At 37.2% G+C, this 14,026-nt stretch overlaps 1 protein-coding gene across 5 annotated transcripts in view; it reads right to left on the bottom strand.

The window, feature by feature from the left end:
- Window positions 1-14,026, bottom strand: part of LOC309860475 (uncharacterized protein) — a 117,500-nt gene that overhangs the window by 94,136 nt on the left and 9,338 nt on the right. For 2 of the 5 annotated variants that reach the window (XR_014309391.1, XM_082722616.1), the window contains one exon: window positions 578-655. The exons of 2 other annotated variants lie outside the window; for them this stretch is intronic. The gene's annotated coding sequence lies outside the window, so the exon portion shown is untranslated. Of the gene's footprint in view, window positions 1-577; window positions 656-14,026 lie in introns of those variants that run through there. One more of the 5 variants, XR_014309392.1, reaches the window with a different exon arrangement.

The following is a 14,026-nucleotide window of genomic DNA, read 5'->3' as shown; positions in this document are numbered from 1 at the left end:
AAGAGTAGGTATTCCCTATGTCATCTTCCCTTTGTCTCCTTTATCGCACACTTTCTTCAGGGTTTTAGTCATTTCCGTGGCGTTTAGATGCCCTATATTATTGTGTGCTTGGGTTAAATGCCAATTTCAGTACATATCCTGTTGTTTTGTTTTGTTTTTTCCTGTTTCCACAGCCTCCCTTCTATTGTTTGCTCTGGCTAAAATGATCTCTTCAAGATCATTTTTCAAAACTCAGCTTAAGTTGCCACCTTCTCCATAAAACCTTCTACAAATGGAAGTGAGCATTCTTTACCATGAACACCCATATTAATTTTTTTCATATATTTTTTTAGTGAGAACATGGAAGTTGTCTCTTAGAAAATTTCTCTTGTACAATACAGTATTAACTATGCTTACCATGTTATACATTAGATCCTCAGAACTTAACTGTGAACTGTTACAAAGTGGGCTGGGACCTGAACATCCTAGCTGCTTGCAAATTTTTTGTTTTTTGTTTTCTTTGAGCAATGCTGTCTCAAATCAGGAAATTCCACTATGAGAAAGTGCCCAAAATACAGAAGGAAAAGTGAAATATCACCTGTCTTTCTTCAGAGACTTGGGCAGTCATGGAGGCAAGCAGAAGATGGTAGGGATGAAAAGCTGGATCTCCCTTTCCCTGTTGGCACAGCAAGAAGGCAAAAAGGATGCTGAAAAAATGGGATCTGAGCTGTAGGTAAGGCCCATCTGAGCTCTCAGAAGGTCAGAGACAGGACTTCTTTCTTTGATAAGGTTAAAGAATATTCCATTGTATGTATACCAAATTTTCTTTATTCGTTCATCCGTTGGTGAACAACACTAAGATCGTTCCCTTGGTTGTTGTGAAAATGCTACCATGCATGGGAGTACAGATACCTCTTCAAGACAATGGGTTTCATTTCCTTTGGATATATACCTAGAAGTGGGATAACTGGATCATATGGCAGTTTTAATTTCTTGAGGAAACTTCTTACTGCACCAGTTTATATTGGTTGCATGAATGTAGTTGCACCAATTTTCATTCCCACCAGTGTACAAGAGGTCCTTTCTCTCCACCTTTGTTATTGTATTTTTTTATACTAGATATCCTAACAGGTGAGGTTTTTATACTAGATATCCTAACAGGTGAGGTAATAATTCTTTGTGGCTTTGATTCCTATTCTTCTGAAGATCTGTGATATTGAACACCTTTTCATATACTTGTTGGCCATTTGTATGTCTATTCAAATTCTTTGCCCCTTTTAAAAATTGAGTTATTTAGTTTTTTCTGTAAGTTGTATGATTTCCTTTTATATTTTGGATGTTAACCCCCTTCTTGAATTAGTGGTTTGCAAATATTTTCTCCGACTACACAGATTGTCTCTTCATGTTGTTGCTGGTTTCTTTTTCTGTGCAGAAGATATGTAGACTGAGGTAGTCCCCCTTGTTTATTTTTGTTTTTGTTCCCCTTTGGTTTTGGTATCAAATCTAAAAAAATCATTGCCGAGACCAATGTCAAGGAGCTGACTCTCTATATTTTCTTCTAAAAGTTTTATGAAACAAAAATTTTAAAAACATGTTATGGTTTCAGGTCTTATATCCAAGTCTTTAATACCTTTTGAATTAATTTTTGTGTATAATGTGAAATGGAGCTCCAATTTCATCATTCTGCATGTGGCTATCCAGTTTTCCAAACACTATTTATTGAAGACTATTCTTTCTCCATTACATATACTTAACTCCTTTGTTGAGATGTATTTAACCATATATGCATGGGTTCATTTCTGGGCTCTCTCTTCTGCTCCATTGATCTGTATGTCTTTTTTGATTAGAGTACCACACTGTTTTGGTTACTGTAGCTTTGTAGTATAGTCTGAAATCAAGAAATATACCTCAAGCTTTGTTCTTCTTTCTCAGTATTGCTTTGGCTTTTCAGGGTCATTTTAAGATGCATACAAATTTTAGGGTTATTTGTTCTATAGGAATGTCTTTGGAATTTTGCAATGTTTGCAATAATGTCTTTTGTAATTAGATTGCATTTAATGTAGTATGGACATTTTAACAATATTAATTCTTCTGATCCATTAACATGGAATAGATTTGTATTTATTTGTGTCTTCTTCAATTTTTTTCATTGACATTTTACAGTTTTCAGTGTACAGATCTATTACCTCCTTGGTTAAATTTATTTCTGTTGTTTCAGCAACCCAGTCTGTGGTACTTTGTTATGGCAGACTAGCAAACCAGTACAGTACCATGGAATTAAAACATAAGGTATTGATATTATATAATTACAGAAAAAAATTTCTACGTGATAAAAGTTAATTACCTTATTTTTTTCTTATCCCTTCCTTTTGGCTGGACTAAAAACTTAGAATTGTAGTAGCTAGCATATACTCCAAAAACATTCATTTTGTCCAGTAGAGATATTTAAAAAAAGTAGTTAGAAGTTGAAAATCTGGAAATTCTCCCTATATTTCATCTGTTTCGTAGCATGCTGGTAAGAGCTCTTAAATCATGAGAGAAAACCTGTCTAGTGCAAAGACCGATAATGTCAGAAAGAAAACACCTGGGGAGAAAACATTTATATATGGAAAAAAGTCACATTGCATCATAGAATGAACCAAGTAAAAGCAAGATTAAAGGTTAGAGGTTAAGATAGAAGAATAAAGGAAAGAAGGAAGGAAGAAAAGGTAAAAGAGAGTGAAAAAAGAAAAGAGAGGAGACAGTAGAAAAAAAGAAGAAAGGAGTAGGTTAAGAGAGTGAGAGAGAAAGTCTATTAAATAATTTTTCTTCTTTCTTTAATGCTACTAATAAAATCTCATGGAGTTCTTCCAGAGTGGAAGTGTTTGTATTGGTTGATAACACTGTTTTGGTGAAAGTGGTCACTGTGCAAAAAAATAATACTGTGAATGTTTATAAAATAACACACTGAGTTTGCTCAGTTTTTTTGCAGAGATGTTCATAATAGCGATGAAGAGTGGAGAGAAAAAGTAAATGAAGAAGCAGAAGGAGATCTCAAATATGATAATTTTTCCAAAAAATTGTAATGTATAGAAAACCAGAGACGTTTTTCCTCTCTGTAATTGGTTTTAGCAATATTGTGCTATTATGCCTTCTAAGCACTGGTAAATATTGTTGCCAATAACCTTTATAATTTTTGTTACTTGACGATCACAACTAATGGCTGTTTCCTTCTCCAGAATGTCACCCTCAGCCAAAGTAGAACCACCTTGCCTAGAAGGATATTTTTAGAAAGGAAACATGATGACACAATTTCTGCTGTAGAGCTCCCCTAGGGGAGACTGAAGTTGAAACCAGTTTTGCTTAGCTTTTTACACACTGCCCTATTCTGCCTTCTTCCTTCTTTATTCTGAGCATATTCCTGCAGCAAATCACATCAGTAAGATCCTCAGACTCAGGTTCTGTGTTCTAGGATACAATCCTAAGAAGCCTCTAACGATGAGATTCTGGAGTTGGAACTCTTCCCTGCTAAACGGCAATGAGGACACATCATGGGTTACATGTGAAGCATTCAGAGTCACTGGCTTGCTATAACGCTGCTGTTGTGAAGTTTCACCTTCGGTAAACTGTAAAGACTTCTAAGGGCATATGAAAGCTGGTGCTATGTTTTGGGCATTTGAGAAGCATTAAAGAAACAGCAGATGAAAAGATTAGAATGAATTGCTTAGTGTTATCAATTGGCTAGAAAGAAAACCTAACAGTCTCAGATCTATTAATCTATAACTTAAAGCAAAACATGAAAGTTAAAGGACCTCCTTGGCTGTAATTTTTTTTTAAATTTATTTATTTGTTTTAGGAGGGAGGGGAAGAAGGAGAGAGAGAGGAAAAAAATCTCAAGCAGACTCCTCACAGAGCAAGGAGCCCAGCTCAGGGCATGATCTCACAGTCCTGAGATCAGGACCAGAGCTGAAACCCAGAGCTGGACACTTAACCGACTACACCACTGAGGCACCTCACTCCTTGCCTGTCTTTAGAGATAACTTCACTTCCTGTTGTTGAAACATTGGACAGTAGATACAGGATTTGATTGTAAAGTGGTAGAAGCACAGAGAAGGCAAAATTCTCATTCTGGCAAATCTCCTGTGACAAAGTCTAGGTCCGATGGGGAAGTAGAACCAAAATTTGGGATGGGGATATCTGGGTAGATGCACTTCAGAACCTTAAACCTCTAAATTGACCTGAACCCTTTGGGTCCACAGAATTGACCTACATTCTCCTACTGGAAGATAGATCCACTTTCACTTCCTTGCTTGAAACCTACGTGGAGAACTCCAGAAGCTTTAGACGACCATATTGTCCTCCTCAAGATCTGCCTCCACCTCCCTGGCTACAGACACATAACTAGGGTCAAATCTCTATATAACCAGACTGGAGAAGTACAGGGCCTGCTGAGGGTGGAGAGAGGGTATATGCTGAAGTGGCTAGAAGACCTGGCTAATATGTTCAGCACGAACTGAGAAAGTGGGTGTATCTGGAGAGTGTCACATCAAAAGAGATGGAATATTAAACTGAATATGGGTGTTTGTCAATTTGGAGACATTCTTTCATAATGCAGAACTAAACATCTTGGTCAGGCAATGGGTAAGTGCTCTAGTATACTCCTGGGATAGTTCCTGGGAGCTTAGGGAAAAAAAAAAAAAAAAAAAAAGATGTCCCTTATTATTAAACAAACTAAAGATGCCTGTTCTGCTATGTCATTTTAATGGAAGAAGAGATTGAAAGGCTTAGAGAAGTGGGCACACTAGAATGGGTTCACTATATAAGGCTGGAAAACCCTCCATGTGACCATGTTCAACTCAGATACTTCTGATTTTAAAGGAAGTAAATTCAAAATTTAATCTCGGCCAGTGCAAGACTCTCAATTTTGCTTTGATTTTATGTCATTCCCAGTAATGGTGTGAGAAAGATTGTGATGGGCCAAGGGGATGTTTTATACAGCTTTATGCAAAAGACGCATAAGGAGCAGATGTCCCATTCCAATGCCTTCTTCTGGTCCTCAAAGGTCTCCACAGAGGTATTGCTTCACTAGATTAGTCTTCAGGCTTTCTGATTATTGTCTCTATTATACAGCTTTACATAATTTTTCTACAATTAACTAGGAAAGGCTTTAAAAATACTCCTCTGTTTTGGGGCGCCGGGGTGGCTCAGGTGTTAAGCGTCTGCCTTCAGCTCAGTTCATGATCTCAGGGTCCTGGGATCGAGCCCCGCATCAGGCTCCCTGTTTGGTGGGGAGTCTGCTTCTCCCTCTCTCACTCCCCCTGCCTGTGTTCCTTCTCTCACTGTGTCTCTCTCTGTCAAATGAATAAATGGAATCTTTAAAAAAAGAAAAAAAAAACCTCCTCTGTTTTTTTAACTATTTGTGCAAAACCAAACTTTCTTCATATATTTCAACTGAAACAGTATACTGCAAAAGACTGAATAGAGAATAGATATGAGAATTCATCTGTCTTCCATCAAGCCAAATATTTCTAGTTTGTTGCTGGGACAATACAATGGTTTTTCACCAAAGCATGCTATCTTTGTTAACATGTAATAAGCCCATAGTGATATTTTAAATAAATTAATAAATGAATTTTTTAAAATGTCTCACTTTTAGCTTATAATACAATAAATATAAATGAATATAATCCATATTAACAGAAGTTCTTTGGAGTCCTCAATAATCTATAAGAGTGTAAAGGGTTCTTAAGAACAAAAAACTTGATAAGCCTCTCTGCTCAGCAGGGAGCCTGCTTCCCCCTCTCTCTCCAACTGCCTCTCTGCCTACTTGTGATCTCTCTCTCTGTCAAATAAAATCTTTAAAAAAAAACAAAAAGAAGAAGAACAAAAAAAACATGAGAACCATCGGTCTAGAGGATAGTTATTAGGGTCATACTTCTTCCATAAACAAGTTGAACCAAACAGAATCTTGAACAGAGAATCATAGACTCTAAAAATGAAGAGAATGCATCCCATTGGGTCAATAGCATCCAGAGAAGACAATTCCTGCCATGAGCCCATTGAATGTGTGTCCTCAGTTCTTGCCCATTCTCAAGTCCAGTTCTTCAGGATAATGTCCCATATCTTTCCAATAAGTTGACTTTCCTTAAGTTAACTGAGGTTAATTTCTGTTGGCTGCCATCAAATCATGATAACAGATAAGAGTGTGTAATAATACTCCTTTACTAGGTCTGAGTCTAAAATCTTTTACTTCGCTTGTAGTCCAAACTCTATTGTGTCAATGAGTTTCTGCCTGTGGAGACAAGCATCTGTGACACCAGGGGATCCACAGCAACAAATGTGGAATTTAATTGAAAAACTTGGAAAACCCAATTCTGTTCTCCCCAGACAATTTTAAACCAATACTGAAGCTCACAAGATACCACCTCTTTTTTTTTTTTTTTTTAATTATATGTTGACAAACCAGTCATTAAAGATGTACTTTACCCCAGAGTCAGGGTGTCTGTTACATTTTATCTTCAAAGCATGGTACACAGATCAGTAGAGTAATCTAGACAACAAATATGGGTATTGCTGGAAACGCTATTAGCCCCATCTAGGAAAGTGTAGCAATTAAATCTCTTCCCTCAGGTCCTCAAGGGGATATGTATTTAAAAACCCTGGCTCCAAACCTCATACCACTCAACATAACCATGGCTCCCTGAACAAACATGAATGTTCAGAATCTGTACAGACAGAATTTGAAGACAACGAATTTACTGAACAAATTTTCTGTGAGGGCTTATTTTAAAATACAATAGGCAATTCATATTGCAAATTTACTTTACTTCCCTCCAAGACTAATTTTATATTTCTCTTTTCTGACATGATTATCTAATTTCTATATTTTTCTGAAAGAAGATATTCCATGGGAGGCCTTATTTGCTAACTTTGATTAATTTAACAGTTAGGCTATAGATTTTGTAAAAGATTTATGAAATCTAAGAACCTATACATGAACTGAGGGTCAGAACCCTTATTATCTAGAATTAGCAAAGATACAGTCCTGCTCTACACTTCCTTTGTCAGATTGTATCTGAAGAAACTGCATCTGTTCTTGGGCATGACACATTTAAAAAGTGTATAGTATGAAGAAAATTGAGCAGGTTGATAAATCAGATCAAAAGTAGACAGTTGGGGGCACCTGGGTAGCTCAGTGGTTTAAGCTTCTGCCTCTGGCTCAGGTCCTAATCTCTGGGTCCTGGGATCAAGCCTCACATCGGGCTCTCTGCTCAGCAGAGAACCTGCTTCCCCCTCTCTCTCTGCCTGCCTCTCTGCCTACTTATGATCTCTCTCTCTCTGTCAAATAAATAAATAAAATCTTAAAAAAAAAAAAGTAGACATTTTACAGAGAAATTTGGAATGACTAGCCTAGAGAAATGTGGACTAAGAAGCATGATGATGATTGCCCTCAACTATTTAAATTAAAAAATCATTAGACCTCACCAATCTGAGAAAACACAAGTAGGCAGAGAGGCAGGCAGAAAGAGGAGGAGGGAAGCAGAACCCCTGCTGAGCAGAGAGCCCAATGCGGGACTAGATCCCAGGACCCTGATATCATGACCCGAGCAGAAGGCTGAAGCTTAACCCACTGAGCCACCCAGACACCCTAGACCTCAGCAATTTATCACCAATTTGAAATGTGATTGTGAAAATAGAGTATTCCCCATCACTGGAACTATACAAGCTAGGCATGCTATAGAATTATAACCATCCTTCTCATTCTGAGATGTTCTCTCTCACTCTTCTTGTTTGTTATTTCCACGTCTGAATCTGAAACTGATGTTGAATTGATGGGAGCAACTATGTAATTTATATCATACGAAATAATTGGGGGCTTAATGTTAGTAATCTACAAGGATAAAATAGCTCTAAGTATGTATTTATTTATAATTGTATGGGGGGGGAGCGCCTGGGTGGCTCAGTGGGTTAAAGTTGGTTAAGCCACTGCCTTCATGACTCAGGTCATGATCCCAGAATCCTGGGATCAAGTCCCATATCGGGTTCCCCCTGCTCTGCAGGAGGTCTGCTGCTCCTTCTTCTTCTGCCTGCTGCTCCCCCTACTTGTGCTCCCTCTCTCTGTCAAACAAATAACATCTTTAAAAAATTAAAAAAAAAAAAAAAGTTACCACCATATGCTTGACACTATATATTGTTAAAACAAAAAAGGACCACAGCCCCAAAATGGAGTCACCTGCTCTAAGCCCCATGTCAGCAAACAAAGAATTAATACCTAACTTAACTGAGTTTCTGCCTGTCCCAGGAATGTAAACTTTAACTAGTCGGTCTGGAATTACCTGGTCAGCATTAGTAAGGTAATATGCTGGGTAGACCACTGCTGTCCCCAGTAGGAAGGTGACGTTGCCTGAAACAATCAATCCATTTTGTGGGGGAAGCTCCCTTTTCCTACTTTCTTCTACCTATAAAAAGCCTTCCATTTTGTACAGTTCCTTGGAGTTCCTTTCTATTTGCTAGATGGTATGCTGCCCAATTCATGAATCACTGAATAAATTAGACCTTCAAATTAGATCTATTAGATCTTCAAATGTACTCAATTGAATTTTACTGTTTAACAATGGTTTAGGTATATGCATATATGATCTCACTCTTTAAAATAAAAAAGTGTATAGAACTTTCACATCAATGGTTTCACCAAGGATTTATCTTTATGTAAAATTTAGAGAAACCATTTCCAGACACTTCAGAGAGGGAAGCATTCAATAATAACTTTAAATATTAAGTGATTTTTCCAAACTAAGTGGATAAAATTGAAAACACTTCAAATAAATTTAAAAAAAAACTAGAAAAAGAAAAAAACAAAGATTAAAATATATCTATGGAGACTTGATCAATAGGCTCAAAGTCAAGCAGAAATAAAGTCATTCTCAACAATAGAATAAAAACAGCTTTTAAAAAATGCTATTTATCACAACCCAGATATCTTTTTATATATCCTCTCCCAAAGATATGAGAAATAGCAAATGATCTAATGGGTGGGAAAATGAGCTAATATTAAGTTGCTGGCTAATACTAATTTTCAAGGGGACATTATAGGTTATTTTTTAAAGAATATTGGTCCACAGGGTCCTGGCATCAAGTTCCGCATCAGGCTCTCTGCTCAACAGGGAGCCTGCTCCCCCCGCCCCTGCCTGCCTCTCTGCCTACTTGTGATCTCTGTCAAATAAAGAATATTCGTCCAAATATTAATGTTTAAGAATTAGATTGATAAAGCAGTGTCCCTTTTTTGGAACTACGACAATCAGGCTAAACATTTTGCTGACCAAAGCAGAATGATCATTTATGGGATTTCCTGTGGAGCCAATATAAGTACCAATACGTTTCCTTGGACGAATCTCAAGGCAAGAAAGCATCAGTGATGAAAAACACAAGTAATATATTTGTGTCTATTGTTACTCACAGTTGAACAAGATCGACACCAAATGGTATAATTTCAGGCCTGTGAAAGGGTAGAGTGTAGAGAGGAAATCTGGAAATCTGGCCAAAATAATTCTCCTTAAAGCCTGCCAGCAAAAACATAAATCTCCACTATTACCCTCTCTTTGATATGGTGCTTTGAGAATCCTGCACTAAACTGTGAAGCATGGGGAAAAAAAAACAAAGTAGGCATATAATTTGATAAAAGCAAGCCCTCTCCTCTACCCCAAAATATCTCCACAGGCTAGTCTCAGATTTTGTACCCCATAATTAGATGTGCATTCTTTCTGTATCCAGAAGGGCTTTTGTGTTTTGTTGTCTTATGCAACTGGAAAACATTCCTGGGATGAGTAAATCTGTCAATTAACACTTTAGAGAGAAATAGTTTCTAAATAAGGGAGAGGTCTGAAGCAACACTAAAGGAAGGCACTAAGCAGGGTACACCTGAGCCAGATTTCAAATACTTTTCAGCTGTTCCCAAAGCTTTGTAAATTTACACGCATAATACTATTAGTAACAATAAATAATGCTAATTGAACACATTCTATATGACAATGAACCAACACCTCCCATAGGGAGCAGATTTGAAATTTTCCAGTCAAAGTGCTCTCCGGTGCTCCAAAAATGCTTCATTTCTTTTTCTAGAATTGAATACAAATCAGTCTGTAAGCACCTATGTCCACTAATTGAGGAAAAATCTAAAACATGCCCGAAGTAATTCCAGGCACTTCTAATTTTAAAAGAAATCAATTCAGAATTTAATCTCAGTCAGTATAAACTTTCAACCTCTCCCTTGATTTTATCCTTTCTCCATTAGTGGTGTGAGATGGGGAAGGCCCAACTCAATGCCTTCCTGTGGTGTTCAAAGGCGTCCACCGTGAAAGTACGGTTTCTCCAGCCTGATTTTCTGGCTCTCAGGTTAGTGTCTCTATTATAGATTTTAACTGGCCATTTGGAAACATAAAGTTAAGCAATACTTTGTAAATCTAGGCTGAATCCTCCATCTCTATATTGACTCTAATGGGGAAGCCCAGGGCCAGTAGGTAAATCCCAGGAAATAGCAAGAACACAGAATGTCTCTGTTAATATTACACAAGGATTCTTCCACAGCACATACATTATTTTACTTAAAACTGTCCATGGTTTTAATGGCTAGTGAGTGAAAAATCTGGGATTTTCCTCAAGTAGAGCTGACAGCAGGGTCTGAGACTGACTTAGCCTTATTTATACTCTCACTCAGGGAAGCAACAAAAACACCATCCCCAGGCAACCCTCTTGGGTCCCCTCCTTCCTCAGGAGCTTTGGTACCCTATCATTCAGCAAACTTCACTATCACCCAATTAAAATAAAATTTTTAAACCACCATCCATTATTAACACCTCAATTTTTATTTCACTAAGTTTAATGACCAGTTAGGTTTGAAGATCTCACCAAGGTCTAGGACACAGAAAAGCAAAGCAAAGAGGGGGAGAAAAATACCATGTGTTACTCTTAAAAGAGAGACCCTAGAAATATGCTAAAATGGGGGACCATGAAAACCTTCTTGTCAAAGTTAGGTACTCTTCAGGGATTGTATTTATTCAAGGAGACCATTCTCTAGGGGTCTCTCATATATTTTTTTTTAAAGCTTTATTTATTTGACAGAGAGAGAGAGAGATCACAACTAGGCAGAGAGGCAGGCAGAGAAAGAGGGGGAAGCAGGCTTCCTTCTGAGCAGAGATACCCACCCCCCAATACAGGGCTCAGTCCCAGGACCCTGAGATCATGACCTGAGCCAAAGGCAGAGACTTAACCCATGTGTCTCAAACTTTTGCACTGGTGTGCAGAGTCACTGATGACTTCTGTTCTGGTTTGTCTTTCAAGAATTTTGTGTAACAGGGGCACCTGGGTGGTTCAGTGGGTTAAAATCTCTGCCTTCAGCTCAGGTCATGATCCCAGGGTCCTGGGATCGAGCCCCACATCGGGCTCTCTGCTCAGCGGGGAGCCTGCTACTCCCCCCCCCCCCACCTGCCTCTCTGCTTACTTGTGATCTCTGTCTGTCAACTAAATAAATCAATATTAAAAAAAAAAAAGAATTTTGTATAACAAACAGCCTTGGAAGATAGAAGTGGTGTCTTCCTCTAGAGAAGGCAGGTTTGTTTATTGTCAAGCATAATAAAGATAATGTTTCCCTCAGGGCAAAAGCTGGGGAGGTTTGTTTGCAGTGCATTTAAAAAGATTTAGTTTTCCTTAGCAGTGACAGAAGCTCATTGCCTGTACAATTACCTGGGCTATTCCACTTCCCTTGTGACTTTGGGAACAAGGGAAACCACACATAAACATGAAGCTTATGCTGCTTTTTTTGCTGTGAGTAACAGTCCTTTGTCTCTGATCCAGGAGTCCCATGTCCTCTGCCAACATCCATGAAATTGGCAGGCTAATCTGTGAGCTTGCAAGAAGGATAAAATCTCAGATCATTCACAATTCCTGACACACACAAAATCTTACTCTTGTCTTAAGGTAGATCTTACTATAATGTTATTCTATTTTTGGCCTATGAATGTCTACCACAGATTGTAAACTGTTTGAGAACACCGTAACAGACGACTTAGGCAAAGTTGTGAAGTGGTAACAAACAACCTCAAGTATTAGCAACTAAACATTGGAGTATTGATAAACATTTAACAACAAGCTCTCCAGGAATCAAAGTCTTGATTTGTAGTATTTGGCAATTTCCAAAATGTAAATACTCTCACCTTGGCCAATTTTAAGCTACTAATGTGGTATTACCTAATGCAGAATTGGGAGGAGAAGAGTACAATCATTTCCCACAAGCCAGTACAAGCCAACTCTAGGACACCACTGGCTTTGAACAACAAAGGCTTATTTCTTGCTCATGGTACATACTTTCTGCAGTTTAGCTTCTATTCTGCCTAAGGTCATTTTCATTCCAAGATAGAGGCTGAAAGAGGTGCCTTTATTTGGGACAGGCCAATCAGTGGTAGAGATAAAAGAGTAAGAGTGGAACCATGGGATGATTCAATGATTCTGCTTGGAATTGACATAAGTCACTGCTACCCACATTTTACTGGCCAAAGCACAGCACTTGAGCAAGCATGACATCAGTGGGTTGGGAAGTAAGCTTCCCCCGTCAAGACAGATCCAGAAAGGAGGGACAGCAAGTATTTTGACACTAATAGAATCAACAAAAATGTGTCTCATGTCTTACTTTTCTTTAAATTCACACCACCCAAGATAGTATTTTGCACATCGTTAGTACTAGGTTAATGGTAAGACTAAATAAGCAGTTAGTGATCACTGAGTTTTAATAATAACATTAGAAGGGTAGGCTAAAATGTTTGCTGTAATACCAGCGAATACTGTGATTTGAACTTTGTTTTCATTTTCCCCAATATCTTCTCAGAGGATAACACAGCCCTATCCAAGAAATGCAATATAGTACTTAAGACCGTTCTACATTAAAGAAAAATTTCTTGAACCCAAACTTTGTGACAGACATTGTTTGGGAATTGTGAATAGATGGCAATATGAAGAAAACAAATTTCTTGCTCTTGTTGAATTTAAAATGTCCCGGGAAACATACCATAAGCAAATAAATACATTTTTCCATTATATTATATATTATACATTATATAATATATGGCATATATTATATGTCATATATTATATGCCATTCCATGATAAATTCAGTGAAGAAAAATAACAAATATTTATGAACATTTATTTATTTATTTGACCCATTATTTATTTATAGCCCATTTATTTATAACCCATTATTTATTTATATAAATAAATAAATATTTATTTATTTAACCCATTATTATTAACATTTATGAAATCATAGCAAGAGTACAAAGGGAGGACCACCTATATTGTCTTTGTTTTAATTAGTAACTAAACCTTCATTTAGCAAAGAATATGAAGATTATGAAGTTGCACAGATTAATGACATGTATAAGTTGTGAATTTGATAAGAATAATTTCCCTATTTGTTTTTATTGTTTTGATCGTTAATTAATTCTTTATTAAATAATTTATAATGTGTTTTCATAAATTTTATGTGGGCTGTACTTGACTTATTGTTTCTAGTTTTTAAAAATTTAAGCAGTCTGCTTTTTTGGTTTTCCTATTTCATCTTTCTTTTCAGGTTCCTTTTATTTTGGGGGATCAGCTTTGTATTTTTTTTTTAAGATTTTATTTATTTATTTATTTGACAGACAGACCACAAGTAGGCAGAGAGGCAGGCAGAGACTGAGAGGGGGAAACAGGCTCCCCGCTGAGCAGAGAGCCCAATGCGGGGCTCAATCCCAGGACCCTGAGATCATGACCTGAGCCGAAGGCAGCAGCTTAACCCACTGAGCCACCCAGGCGCCCCCAGTTTTGCATTTTTAAATTTCTATCATGCTTTCAACTTGTCCTCATCCTTAAAGACCTAAAGAATAAAAAATACATAATTGTATTCAATGTTCTCATAATTTGAATTTACATTTTATCCAAAAATAAAATAAATATAAAAATTAAAATTATTTTCTTTCATGTTTTTAAAAGTGTTCTATTTTTTCTAAAATGTTTAGAATTACCCTTTAACCTTAAA

The sequence above is a fragment of the Mustela nivalis genome, assembly GCF_964662115.1.
Source record: "Mustela nivalis genome assembly, chromosome: 2".
In the NCBI taxonomy this organism is placed as follows: domain Eukaryota; kingdom Metazoa; phylum Chordata; class Mammalia; order Carnivora; family Mustelidae; genus Mustela; species Mustela nivalis.
Note: the sequence above shows the minus strand (reverse complement) of the source record. Positions and strands in the feature narration are given on the sequence as shown.